We start from the raw sequence: 12,667 nt of genomic DNA on the forward strand, positions 1-12,667 counted from the left end.
GAAATAATTGACATACATTACTGTATAAGTTTAAGGAATACAACATGACAGTTTAGATTGATATGTGTTGTGAAATGATGGCCACAGTAGGCTCAGCTAATATCCATCTTCTCGTTCATCATTTTCTTATCTCATGAATTATGCTTTGAGTACTTCATAAGGCTTTAGAAGATTCATGTATCTCTAGCTGAGCTGTGCTCATTCTAATGCCTTTAAACAGAAATGCAACAGTCTCATTAATTTTGTTTACATTTTTTTATTGCAGTATAGTTGGTTACTTTACACTGTTGTGTTAATTTCTGCTGTACAGGGAAGTGAATCAGCCACATGTATATATATATATACATATATATATATATATATATATATATATATACCCTCTTTTTGGGGTTTCCTTCCCATGTAAGTCACCACAGAGTACTGAGTAGAGTTTTCTGTGCTATATAGTAGATTCTCATTAGTTGTCTATTTTATACTTCACAGCCTTGCCCTGACGAAGGGTCTTGCATGACTCAATGAAGATACGAGCCATGCCCTGCAGGGTTACCTACGACAGACAGGGCAATAGTGAAGAGTTCTGATAAAATGTGGTCCACTGGAAAAGAAAATGGCAACCCACTCCAATATTCTTGCCTGGAAAACCCCACGAACAGTATGAAAAGGCAGCGGTCCATGGGACCGCAAAGATTTGGACACAACTTAGCAAACAACAGCAAAGTGAATATAAGGCCTAATTTTTTAAAAACGTATTTCCTGTTCTTTTTATAGAAGTACAATGAAATATCTAGATTACTCAGAGTTACTGTTTCTTAAACTGTTTTATTGAAGTACTTCTTTATGGCGCAACTCTCACATCCATACATGACTACTGGAAAAACCATAACTTTGACTAGATGGACCTTTGTCAGCAAAGTGATGTCTCTTCTTCTCATCATAGCTTCCCTTCCAAGAAGCAAGTGTCTTTTAATTTCATGGGATATTTCGATAGAATATTACTCAACACTAAATAGAAATGAGCCATCAATCCATGAAAATACATGGAGGAAACGTAAATGCATATTACAAAGTGAAAGAAACCAATCTGAAAACAGCCACGTGCTATATGATTCCAACTATATGACATTCTGGAAAAGGCAAAACTATGGAGACAATGAAAAGATCCATGGTTGCCAGGGATGAGTGAAGAGGGAAGGATGAATAGGTGGAGTACAGAGGATATTTAGGGAGTGAAACTACTTTGTGCGATACTATAACAGTGAATACATGCTGTTATAAATCTGTACAAACTGATAAAATGTAAAGCACCAAGAGTGAACCCTAATATGCACTATGATTTTTAGGTGATCATGATATGCCAATGTAAGAGCATCAGTAGTAACAAATGTACTACTCTGGAGAGAGTTGTTAATAAGGGGGAATCATCTATGACTGTATGAGGGGAGGGAATGTATGGAAATCTCTGTATCTGCCACTAAACTTTGGTGTGAGTTTAAAACTGCTCTTAAAAAAAAAGTCTATTAAAAAAAAGTCGATAACCTGGCCAACTTTCATTTTTCCCATCTGCCTTTTCAATATCTTCTACATGGAAAACTATATTACACCAATCACATTTAAAATCATGGAATTAAAAAATGTCTGTTACAGTTATTTGAGTGTACCTTTGCTTGAAGGACAGTTATTCAGATGGTGGTCAAAAAGTAAAGTGAAATAGAGATTAACAGTCAAAGCTCTAAAGATTCCATTTTAATCAAATGATCTGGAAAATTGATTGGGCAAGTAAGTAGTGACACTGAAATCTTAGATAAAGTAGATCTTAAATTTGAGGGTCCCATTCCCCTAGTCATAGCAACAGTTAGACTTGTTTTCCCTAAAAAAACTTGCTAAGGTAATCTGAACTTTGCATGACCATATGGGCATTAGTTGAAACCATCTCGTTACATACCTGTGATCTATTTTGGCAAAGATAAACATGAAAGTTTTCATATTTGCTAAGATTCTTAAATTCTTTGGGGAATTCCACGTCATATAGCATTTAATGTCAAGTATTGTTCAGCGAAAAATGATCTAATGCTAAGGATACTTAGAAAGGCTTTCATAAATACATTGAAGTAGACTTGAGCTGTAAAACAGAGGTAAATGTATTATCAAAAGAATAGAAAAAATAAATCATGAGAATTTTGGAAGGGAGATACACAGGTAGCTTCTACGTTGGTCTTCAAAAGAGAACCTGGATAACCAACAAGGACATGCTGTATAGCCCACAGAATTCTGCTCAGTATCATGTAGCCTTGGGAAAAGAATTTGAAAAAGAATAGATACAACTGAAATTCACACAGTGTTGTTAATCAACTATGCCAATATAAGATAAAAACATTTTTTGAGAAGGAATGTGATAGATCAGTTTGCAACAAATCTGCTAAGGGAATACTTGAATAAAAATGGGAAATATATGTATCAGCAACGCCAGATGACATGGTTTTGAAGGTTAACTGATAGCCAAGGGAATAAAAACAATGGGTCAAATGACAAGCTAAGTGGATGTCTAATAATTGCTAATGCTTTAGAAGTCAAGCAAAAACCAGGGGAAGTGGAAAACACAGGTTCAAAAAAAGAATCAATGTGGCGAAATAGAAAACAAGTTTAAGGTTACCAGAGAACGGGGTGGGGCAGACAGCAATAAATTGGGAGATTGGGATGGCATATACACACTACTGTGTATAAAACAGATAACTAATAAGAGCTTGTTGTATGACACAGGGAACTCTACTCAATACTCTGTAATGACCTATATGGGAAAAAAATTTTTAAAGAGTGGGTATATGTATACATACAACTGATTCCATTTGCTATATACATAAAACTAACACAACATAATAAATCAACTATCCTGCTATACTTCTTTGAATAACTTGGAAAAGAAGCAAATAAGCAATAAAGAGATGAGAATACCAGACCACCTGATCTGCCTCTTGAGAAGCCTACATGCAGGTCAGGAAGCAACAGTTAGAACTGGACATGGAACAGACTGGTTCCAAATAGGAAAAAGAGTACATCAAGGCTGTATATTGTCACCCTGCTTATTTAATTTATATGCAAAGTACATCATGAGAAACGCTGGACTGGAAGAAACACAAGCTGGAATCAAGATTGCCGGGAGAAATATCAATAACCTCAGATACGCAGATGACACCACCCCTACAGCAGAAAGTGAAGAGGAACTAAAAAGCCTCTTGATGAAAGTGAAAGAGGAGAGTGAAAAAGTTGGCTTAAAGCTCAACATTCAGAAAACGAAGATCATGGCACCCAGTCCCATCACTTCGTGGGAAATAGATAGGAAAACGGTGGAAACAGTGTCAGACTTTATTTGGGGGACTCCAAAATCACTGCAGATGGTGTCGGCAGCCATGAAATTAAAAGACGCTTACTCCTTGGAAGGAAAGTTATGACCAAACTAGATAGCATGTTCAAAAGCAGAGACATTACTTTGCCAACAAAGGTCTGTCTAGTCAAGGCTATGGTTTTTCCAGTGGTCATGTATGGATGTGAGAGTTGGACTGTGAAGAAAGCTGAGTGCAGAAGAATTGATGCTTTTGAACTGTGGTGTTGGAGAAGACTCTTCAGAGTCCCTTGTACTTGAAGGAGATCCAACCAGTCCATTCTAAGGGAGATCAGTCCTGGGTGTTCTTTGGAAGGAATGATGATAAAGCTGAAACTCCGAAACTTTGGCCAACTCATGCGAAGAGCTGACTCATTGGAAAAGACTCTGATGCTGGGAGGGATTGGGGGCAGGAGGAGGAGGGGACGACAGAAGATGAGATGGCTGGATGGCATCACCGACTCGATGAACAAGAGCTGGGTGAACTCCGGGAGTTAGTGATGGACAGGGAGGCCTGGCGTGCTGCAATTCATGGGGTCGCAAAAAGTCAGACACGACTGAGTGACTGAACTGAACTGAGTCAATAAAGGCCCAAGGGCCTTTAGTATGTTCAGCTATGCAACTTGTAAATAAGGAATCTTACAGTTAATACTGTTCACATATTAAATCATTTAATATAATGGACAACATTGCTGATCTATCGATGTATATAATTATTGGATGTTAGAAATTGGTCATATCAAAGTTTTTTGAAAAAAATTGAGATATAATCTTTTTTCTTGAGGGAGAAAATAAATTTATAGATTGTAAATGTATGGAACCTCATGGGAAATATAAATTATAAGATGCATGTTTAAAGAATGTTACTCCAGATAATTACCAGTGCCTTTCTTTTAAAAAAAATGATCTAACTGTCATAAAATGATGATATGAAACCTTTACTAATTGAGTATTGTATTCTACTGGAAATTCGGCAGTTCAGGTCACTTGCTGCTCATTATTATGCAAATTGCGCAAGTAACTTAACCTCAGTTCAGTTCAGTTCAGTTCAGTCGATCAGTCGTGTCCGACTCTTTGCGACCCTTTGAATCACAGCACGCCAGGCCTCCTTGTCCCTCACCAACTCCCGGAGTTCACTCAGACTCACATCCATGAGTCCGTGATGCCATCCAGCCATCTCAGCCTCTGTCGTCCCCTTCTCCTCTTGCCCCCAACCCCTCCCAGCATCAGAGTCTTTTCCAATGAGTCAACTCTTCGCTTGAGGTGGCCAAAGTACTGGAGTTTCAGCTTTAGCATCATTCCTTCCAAAGAAATCCCAGGGTTGATCTCCTTCAGAATGGACTGGTTGGATCTCCTTGCAGTTAAAGGGATTCTCAAGAGTCTTCTCCAACACCACAGTTCAAAAGCATCAATTCTTCGGCGCTCAGCCTTCTTCACAGTCCAACTCACACATCCGTACATGACCACAGGAAAAACCATAGCCTTGACTAGACAGACCTTAGTCGGCAAAGTAATGTCTCTGCTTTTGAATATGCTGTCTAGGTTGGTCATAACTTTCCTTCCAAGGAGTAAGCATCTTTTAATTTCATGGCTGCAGTCATCATCTGCAGTGATTTTGGAGCTCAAAAAAATAAAGTCTGACACTGATTCCACTGTTTCCCCATCTATTTCCCATGACAGTGAACCTCAGTTTCCTCATCTATAAGTGCGGATGATAAAAGTATTTACTCCACAGTGTTATGTCAGGGAATAGCATTGGCAGAGTGCCTAGATCATGTCTTGTTGGCATGAAACACTGGGTAAAGACAAACTTTATAGAGTTTGGTGTTGTGGTTTTAAATATTGGCTTAAATATTGAAATGAGACTATTATAACATCAATAGTTATCAGGAAAGTTATAGAATCTGACCCAAGATACTATGAAGAGTTCTTTTACCTAGTGGGAAGGTTAGGTTCAGCATAGGCTAGTGGAGGGCAGCTACTAGAACTAAGAAATCTATTTCATCATAATACTTCAATGGACTTAAATTCTTCAGTCAACTTATTACAAATCTGTTAAATTAATAAATGTTTTAAATAATAGCAACTTATCAAGTTATTCAATACTCCAAAGAATAAGACTTTTCAAACATGAATACAATCTCATAGGAGAATAAAACAGGTGCCTTAGAGAAAACTTAAGCTTTTCTTTAAAGAATATGTTCCAATTATACTTTATATGTTTATGTTCTTTAAAAAGAGATGCTTAATTTTTTCATCTAGAGCATTGCATAATGACAGATGGGCGTTTTTTTCTGTAATTATTCTGATACAGTATGAATAAACAACAGGTACAGAGGTTAGTTTCACTCAAAGGGAAGAAATTTAAATTGTGGTAAAAAGAATGAAAATTTTGTTAATTTCCATTTTCTATTGAAAATAAGAAAAAAAAATGAAAGCATCAAAAAAATTGCCATTGTGTCTTCTACCACAGAGATAATTCTTTGAAAATTCTGTCTTGATAGCATTTATTCAACAGCATCCTCAGAGCTTTGCATAGTGAATTCTCTGGAATATGGAAGCAAGGGAATGACAGTAATTTGCTGTACCATTATGTATGACTCCCACTGTTAACAACTGCTTCTCTTCCCTTTCTTACTGGCAGAGAGTATATTGTGAGTTTTACTCACGATCCCAGTAATGCTTAGCCCACACAACCCTATTTCTTTGTAAACTCTAAGGAATAAACACCCTACTGACCCCCTCACATCAAGACTTCTTGCAAGAAAATCTAATGAAAAATAAACCGTCGATTATTCTTTTAGTGTTATGCCAATATCTCTGGTTATCTGTTTACAAATTACATTGGCTAGTGGATTATGTCTTTTAGACTGTTTTTCTGAATGGCTTAATGGTTCAATCTGGCCTCTTTGAGGTGGATTCAAATCAAAGAAAATGTGAATTCAGATTACCACCTTCATCAGTTTTCACGTTCACCAGAAACCGACTTAAGTTAGTGCTGATAGCATGTCTCGTCATAGGGCGATTTCATGCATTCAAAACAAATTCTTAGCCTTTGTCATAAAAATATGAAGGGCTATGTATAAAACAATTTAGCTTTGCTTAAGATCCTAAAGCTGGGATGAAACCATAATCAACCAATCCTCAGAACTGATCTGAAAAAGGTAAGATCCTGATGGATAAATAACTTTGTTAAGCTTCTAGGAATAAGAGATGGGGAGACCTCTGACACCACAGGAGCTTCTCAATCTTAAGAAATCTGGATTTAGAAACATGGAACAAAATCTGGTACCTGGTATCCATCAGTAAGCAAAGCACTCTAGGATGAAGTCTAGCCTAGATTAGGTACAGAATAGATACACATTAGTGATCCATGAATGAATGCCAAGTTGCTTCAGTTGTGTCCAGCTCTGTGCGACCCTATGGACTGCAGCTTGCCAGGCTCCTCTGTCCATGGAATTCTCCAGACAAGAATACTGGAGTGGGTTGCCATGCCCTCCTCCAGGGGATCTTCCTGACCCAGAGGGCAAACCTGCATCCCTTACATCTAACCTGCATTGTCAGGCAAATTCTTTACCACTAGCACCACCTGGGAAACCCATGCGTTTAGTGAATGAGATCGCAATTCTACGTGTTATAAATAGATTACATACACAGAGCAGCATGCATTCAGTTACTCATTCATTCAACAAATATTCATTGACTTTATATCAAATGCCTTTCTCTCTATGCTGCATTAGGGCAATGCCAAGATATTCACCTTTGCACAATGCCTATACTTAAGAACTTAATAGTTGAGGAAAACAAAGACTCTGATATACCTGATTTTAGTGTATCATTAAGTGCTGAAAAAAGAGTTACACAAAAAGAACTCTAGGGTAAACCATCTTGTGGGTCTCCATTCATAATAGCAAGGGATTGAGTCAGATAATCTCTTTTCTTTCAGCTCTCAAAATTCCATGGTTTTGTTTTACATATACAAATAATCTGCAAGGCTGCAAACCCATTTTAAATCATAAAAATTCTTTGTTCCAATTTGTTAATCATAGAATATACTTTGTTTTTTTTGTTTTCAATGTCATAAAGATAATGCTTTGTAAAGCATTCCTCAGTATCTTGTTATAAGTTCAGTTCAGTTGCTCAGTCGTGTCCGACTCTTTGTGACCCCGTGAATCGCAGCACGCCAGGCCTCCCTGTCCATCACCATCTCCCGGAGTTTACTCAGACTCACATCCATCGAGTCCGTGATGCCATCCAGCCATCTCAGCCTCTGTCGTCCCCTTTTCCTCCTGCCCCCAATCCCTCCCAGCATCAGAGTCTTTTCCAATGAGTCAGCTCTTCGCATGAGGTGGCCAAAGTACTGGAGTTTCAGCTTTAGCATCATTCCTTCCAAAGAAATCCCAGGGTCAATCTCCTTCAGAATGGACTGGTTGGATCTCCTTGCAGCCCAAGGGACTCTCAAGAGTCTTCTCCAACACCACAGTTCAAAGGCATCAATTCTTTGGTGCTCAGCCTTCTTCACAGTCCAACTCTCACATCCATACATGACCACTGGAAAAACCATAGCCTTGACTAGATGGACCTTAGTCAGGAAAGTAATGTCTCTGCTTTTGAATATGCTATCTAGGTTGGTCATAACTTTCCTTCCAAGAGGTAAGTGTCTTTTAATTTCATGGCTGCAGTCACCATCTGCAGTGATTCTGGAGCCCCAAAAAATAAATTCTGACACTGTTTCCACTGTTTCCCCATCTATTTCCCATGAAGTGATGGGACCAGATGCCATGATATTCGTTTTCTGAATGTTGAGCTTTAGGCCAACTTTTTCGCTCTCCTCTTTCACTTTCATCAAGAGGCTTTTTAGCTCCTCTTCACTTTCTGCGCTAAGGGTGGTATCAGAATCTTGTTATAAAGTCTGTTTGTATTCTTAATTTTAATTTACTGTTTTACATAAGACTATTTACTTTAATTTTGATATATGGCTGATATGACTTCCCTCATAACTCAGTTGGTAAAGAATCTGACTGCAGTGCTGGAGACCCAGGTTCTATTCCTGGGTTGGGAAGATCCCCCGCAGGAGGAAACAGCAACCCACTCCAGTATTCTTATCTGGAGAATTCCATGGACAGAGGAGCCTGGTGCTTATATTGTTATCACTTTTTAAACCGATTGGTCCATTTAAAAATCGAAACTGAGAAATGTATAGATATCACTGATCTTCCACAGTTTTGGTTGAGCTTCCAGAGGGTGGGGTGGGGTGGGCAGGGTAGGGAGGCAGCATTGGAGGGCTCTTTCATTTCAGTTCAGTTCAGAGTATATCTAGTCTGGGTATTATAATAGGACTTGATATACAGTGACAATCTGAAAGATAATTATTTCGAAGGGATAAGATACCTGTATGGCTAGTTCAGTTCAGTTCAGTTCAGTCGCTCAGTCATGTCTGACTCTCTGCAACCCCATGTACCACAGCACGCCAGGCCTCCCTGTCCATCACCAACTGCCGGAGTCTACCTAAACCCATGTCCATTGAGTTGGTGATGCCATCCAGCCATCTCATCCTCTGTTGTCCTCTTCTCCTCCTGCCCTCAATCTTTCCCAGCATCAGGGTCTTTTCCAGTGAGTCAGCTGTTCGCATGAGGTGGCCAAAGTATTGGAGCTTCAGCTTTAACATCAGTCCTTCCAGTAAACACCCAGGACTGATCTCCTTTAGGATGGACTGGTTGGCATGGCTAGTAAGTTATTCTAAAAAACCACCTGTCCTTAGAGATTCTTGGTTCTAAGTTGAACCCCTGCCTATGGGCACGGAGGTAAACAGACAAGAATCTCCCTGCCAGTGCAGGACCTGCTGCATTGAGTGGGTTCAATCCCTGGGTTGGGAAGATCCCCTGGAGTACGAAATGGCAACTCACTCCAGTATTCTTTCCTGGAAAATTCTATGGACAGAGGAGCCTGGAGGGCTGCAGCCCTTGGCATCATAAAGAGTCGGGCAGAACTGAGCATGCACATAGGTAACAATCACACACTCTATTGAGACCCTTCTGTGTGCCAGATAATTTGTCAACTGTGGATCATCAGGTTAACTATGCTTAAACAAACTGCCAAGAGTGCTGAAGCATCCCACCATGGATTTTTCAGCTTCCTCCAGAACTGATCCTGATTGATACCAATTTGCCTGTTCTACCCTCCTGCTATTTGCACTTATCTGTGTAGTTCTGATTCCCATTTGGCTTTAGATCTTGGCTTCTCATGATTGGCTCAAGATCTCTTTCTGCTTTTAGACAAATTTCTGGCTCAAAATTTGCTGGTCATTTCCTCTCAAAGATGATTCTGGCATTTATTCTTGTGACCTAAGTATTGCAAGCCACGGATAAAAGACACTATTGACATCTGCTGCTGTGCCAGGAAACAGAGAACCCTGGAGAAAGCCCTCCAGAAGGAGCTAGACTCCAGACATATTTGAATCACTTTTTTATACAAAGTGGGTCCCTGTTATCTTCCTACAGACATTCTCCTACTCAACGCAGCATGTTCTGCAATGAAACACAGATTGTTATCCTCCTCACCTCGTATCTACTATTATACTTCCGAGTCTTTGTGTATTAAAATGTTTTCAATACTGTCTTCTCAGTCTAGGGGTTTGTACATGTCTTTCAAAGTCAGCTCAAGTGTCGTTTCCTCTTGGCAGCATTCTGACTTCGCCACACCAAGAGTGAGGTGATCCTCGGTGACCCCGCATCAGTTAAGTCCCTGTTCAGTAACTGACTTCCCTGTCTGTTTTCCAAATATGCTAAGAGTGCTGTCACCTTATGCAACATCACGTTCACCTCTGCATCCTCGGTGCCCAGGACAGGGACTGGAACGAAACGCATGCTTCATTAAGTGTGGGTTGCGGGTTGCGTGCATGAATGCATTCTTAACAATGGCTCCTTGATTGCTAAAGGTCACCTTCTTGGGATAGTATCACCTTAAATGTTTCATCTTTCCCATTTAAAATTAAATTATATTTTCCTGCTGCTGCCTGCTTTTTTCAGGTTTTCATTAAGAATAAATAGTGAATATTTGGATTTTTCCTTCATGGTGCTTTGGGGATTTTTGTTGTTGTTGTTATAAACACTTGTTTTGGCATTTGTCTCTTCTGGTGGGTTACCAGCATGCATCCAGTCAATACCTTTTTATATGAGGAAAGTATTTTTCAAAGTATCCAAGGACTGTATCATGATTGTTTACCCATTATTTTGACAATATCTTCTTTCTACCTACTAATTTTATCATATCTTCCACTGGAGTCCTTCAAACTCAATGTACTCCATTATTGCTGGAGATTTATAGTTTACTCTTAAAATCAGCCATCCTCATACATTAGCTTGGGGTTTCTCAATTTTGTTCAGGTGGCAAAACGCCTGGAAAAATGATGCATGTTGATGTAATGAACTCTCACTTAAAGGAGAAGCACTTTAATTTACAGAAAATGTGGCTATATTCTATGTACATGATGGAAAAGCCACAACACTGAACACACATATCCTTGGAAAAGAATGAGGTTGGCAAACTATAATAATAAATAATTATTGCAGTAATTTATTTTTTATTTCTTTCTTTCTTGTGGAAAAAAATAAATGCAAATATTCTACATTTTTATATGTGAAGACTTAATACTTATGGAAGACTAGAATTTCTGTCTGGATGGAAGGTAGTTTGTATCTTTCAGGGTGTGTTAATTACTCTATATCTTATGAAGTGCCTTTTAATACTATGTTTCTATAAAACACATATTTCTCCACTAAATTGAGTATAGACTAGATGTATAAATATATAGATATAAAATATATATTTTTCCAATATTTTTCTAATTTAAAATAAAGTTAATAAATATTATTTAGTCCATTTTTTGTTTTTCCCTCATTACTATTCTTTACTTTAAAAAAATTTTTTATTGGAGTAGAGTTGCATTACAATGTTGTATTAGTTTTTTCTCTGCAGCAAAGTGAATCAGCTATATGTAGACATATATCCCCTCTTTGTTGGATGTCCTTCTCATTTAGGCCATCACAGAGTTTTGAGTTCCCTATGCTACACAGTAGGTTTTCATTAATTATCTATTTTATACATAGTATCAATAATGTATATATGTCAACCCCAACCTCCCAGTTCATCCCACCTCCCATCCTTCCTTGGTGCCATATGCTTGTTCTCTGTATTTGTGTATACATTTCTGCTTTGTAAATAAAATCATCTGTACCAGTTTTTTCAGATTGCACATATCCATTAATATAATTATTTGTTTTTTCTTTCTGACTTACTTCACTCTGTATGGCAGTTTCTAGGTCCATCTACATCTTTATAAATAACCCAGTTTTGTTCCTTTTCATGGAGGAGTAATATTCCATTATGTGTATAAATATATACATCTCGATTATTCATTCCTTTGTTGGACCTCTAGGTTGTCTCCACGTCCTTCACTTTTTGATTCTTTGCATGTCACCTGCTAGTAAATGACAAAATGAATTTACAAGTAGTGAATCAGTGTAAATTCAAACTCCATAATAATAATAACAATAATAATAATCCTGTAACCATTCTTAATCATCTGTTCTATGTAAATTAAGCTGCATATTGAATTTTATTTATATTCATTATATAATGTAGTTCTCCTACTAGTAACAGAGAATTCCACTTTGCAGATGAGGAAATTGCGATTATAGAGAATAAATAACTCATTCAATGCCTCTTAAAGTTTCTGCTTCTTCTTTATCATTCTCTTGCCCTGAATTTCACATTTTCTATGGGAATTATATTGAAGTTAACAGAGGATAATATATTAATCAAATATTTTTATGATATTAGTGTGATGGAAAAAATTAACCCAGAATTTTAGGCAGTGTTTCCTAAAGCTTTTATTTTGTTTCTACTTTGATGGGAAGGGCCTCATTCTTACTTTTATAAGGTAGCAAGATATAAATTGAATACCTTTAACAAGAGTCGGTTGCAACCAGGATTCTGTAGCATTAGAAGTTTTTCTCTGTGAATTTTCATTTGACCTGCCTTTTCTCAAACTCTGAATCCATCACTGGTGTGGTGCTGACTTGAGTGGCTTTGTTCTAACATACAAAGCCTGAATAAAAAGCAAATACATTCAGAAATATATAAATTGGAACTCAGTTCATAGAATAATATATTTCCTCCTTTGAAAGAAAAATGCAGCTCTCTGGATTTATAGCCCTCAAAGAGTTTTATTGACACGTTAATTTCTGAACGTCATTTAGATAAATCACTGAGTCTTGCCGGCCCCATCAT

This window comes from Capra hircus, chromosome 5 (assembly GCF_001704415.2).
Source record: "Capra hircus breed San Clemente chromosome 5, ASM170441v1, whole genome shotgun sequence".
NCBI classification, from domain to species: Eukaryota; Metazoa; Chordata; class Mammalia; order Artiodactyla; family Bovidae; genus Capra; species Capra hircus.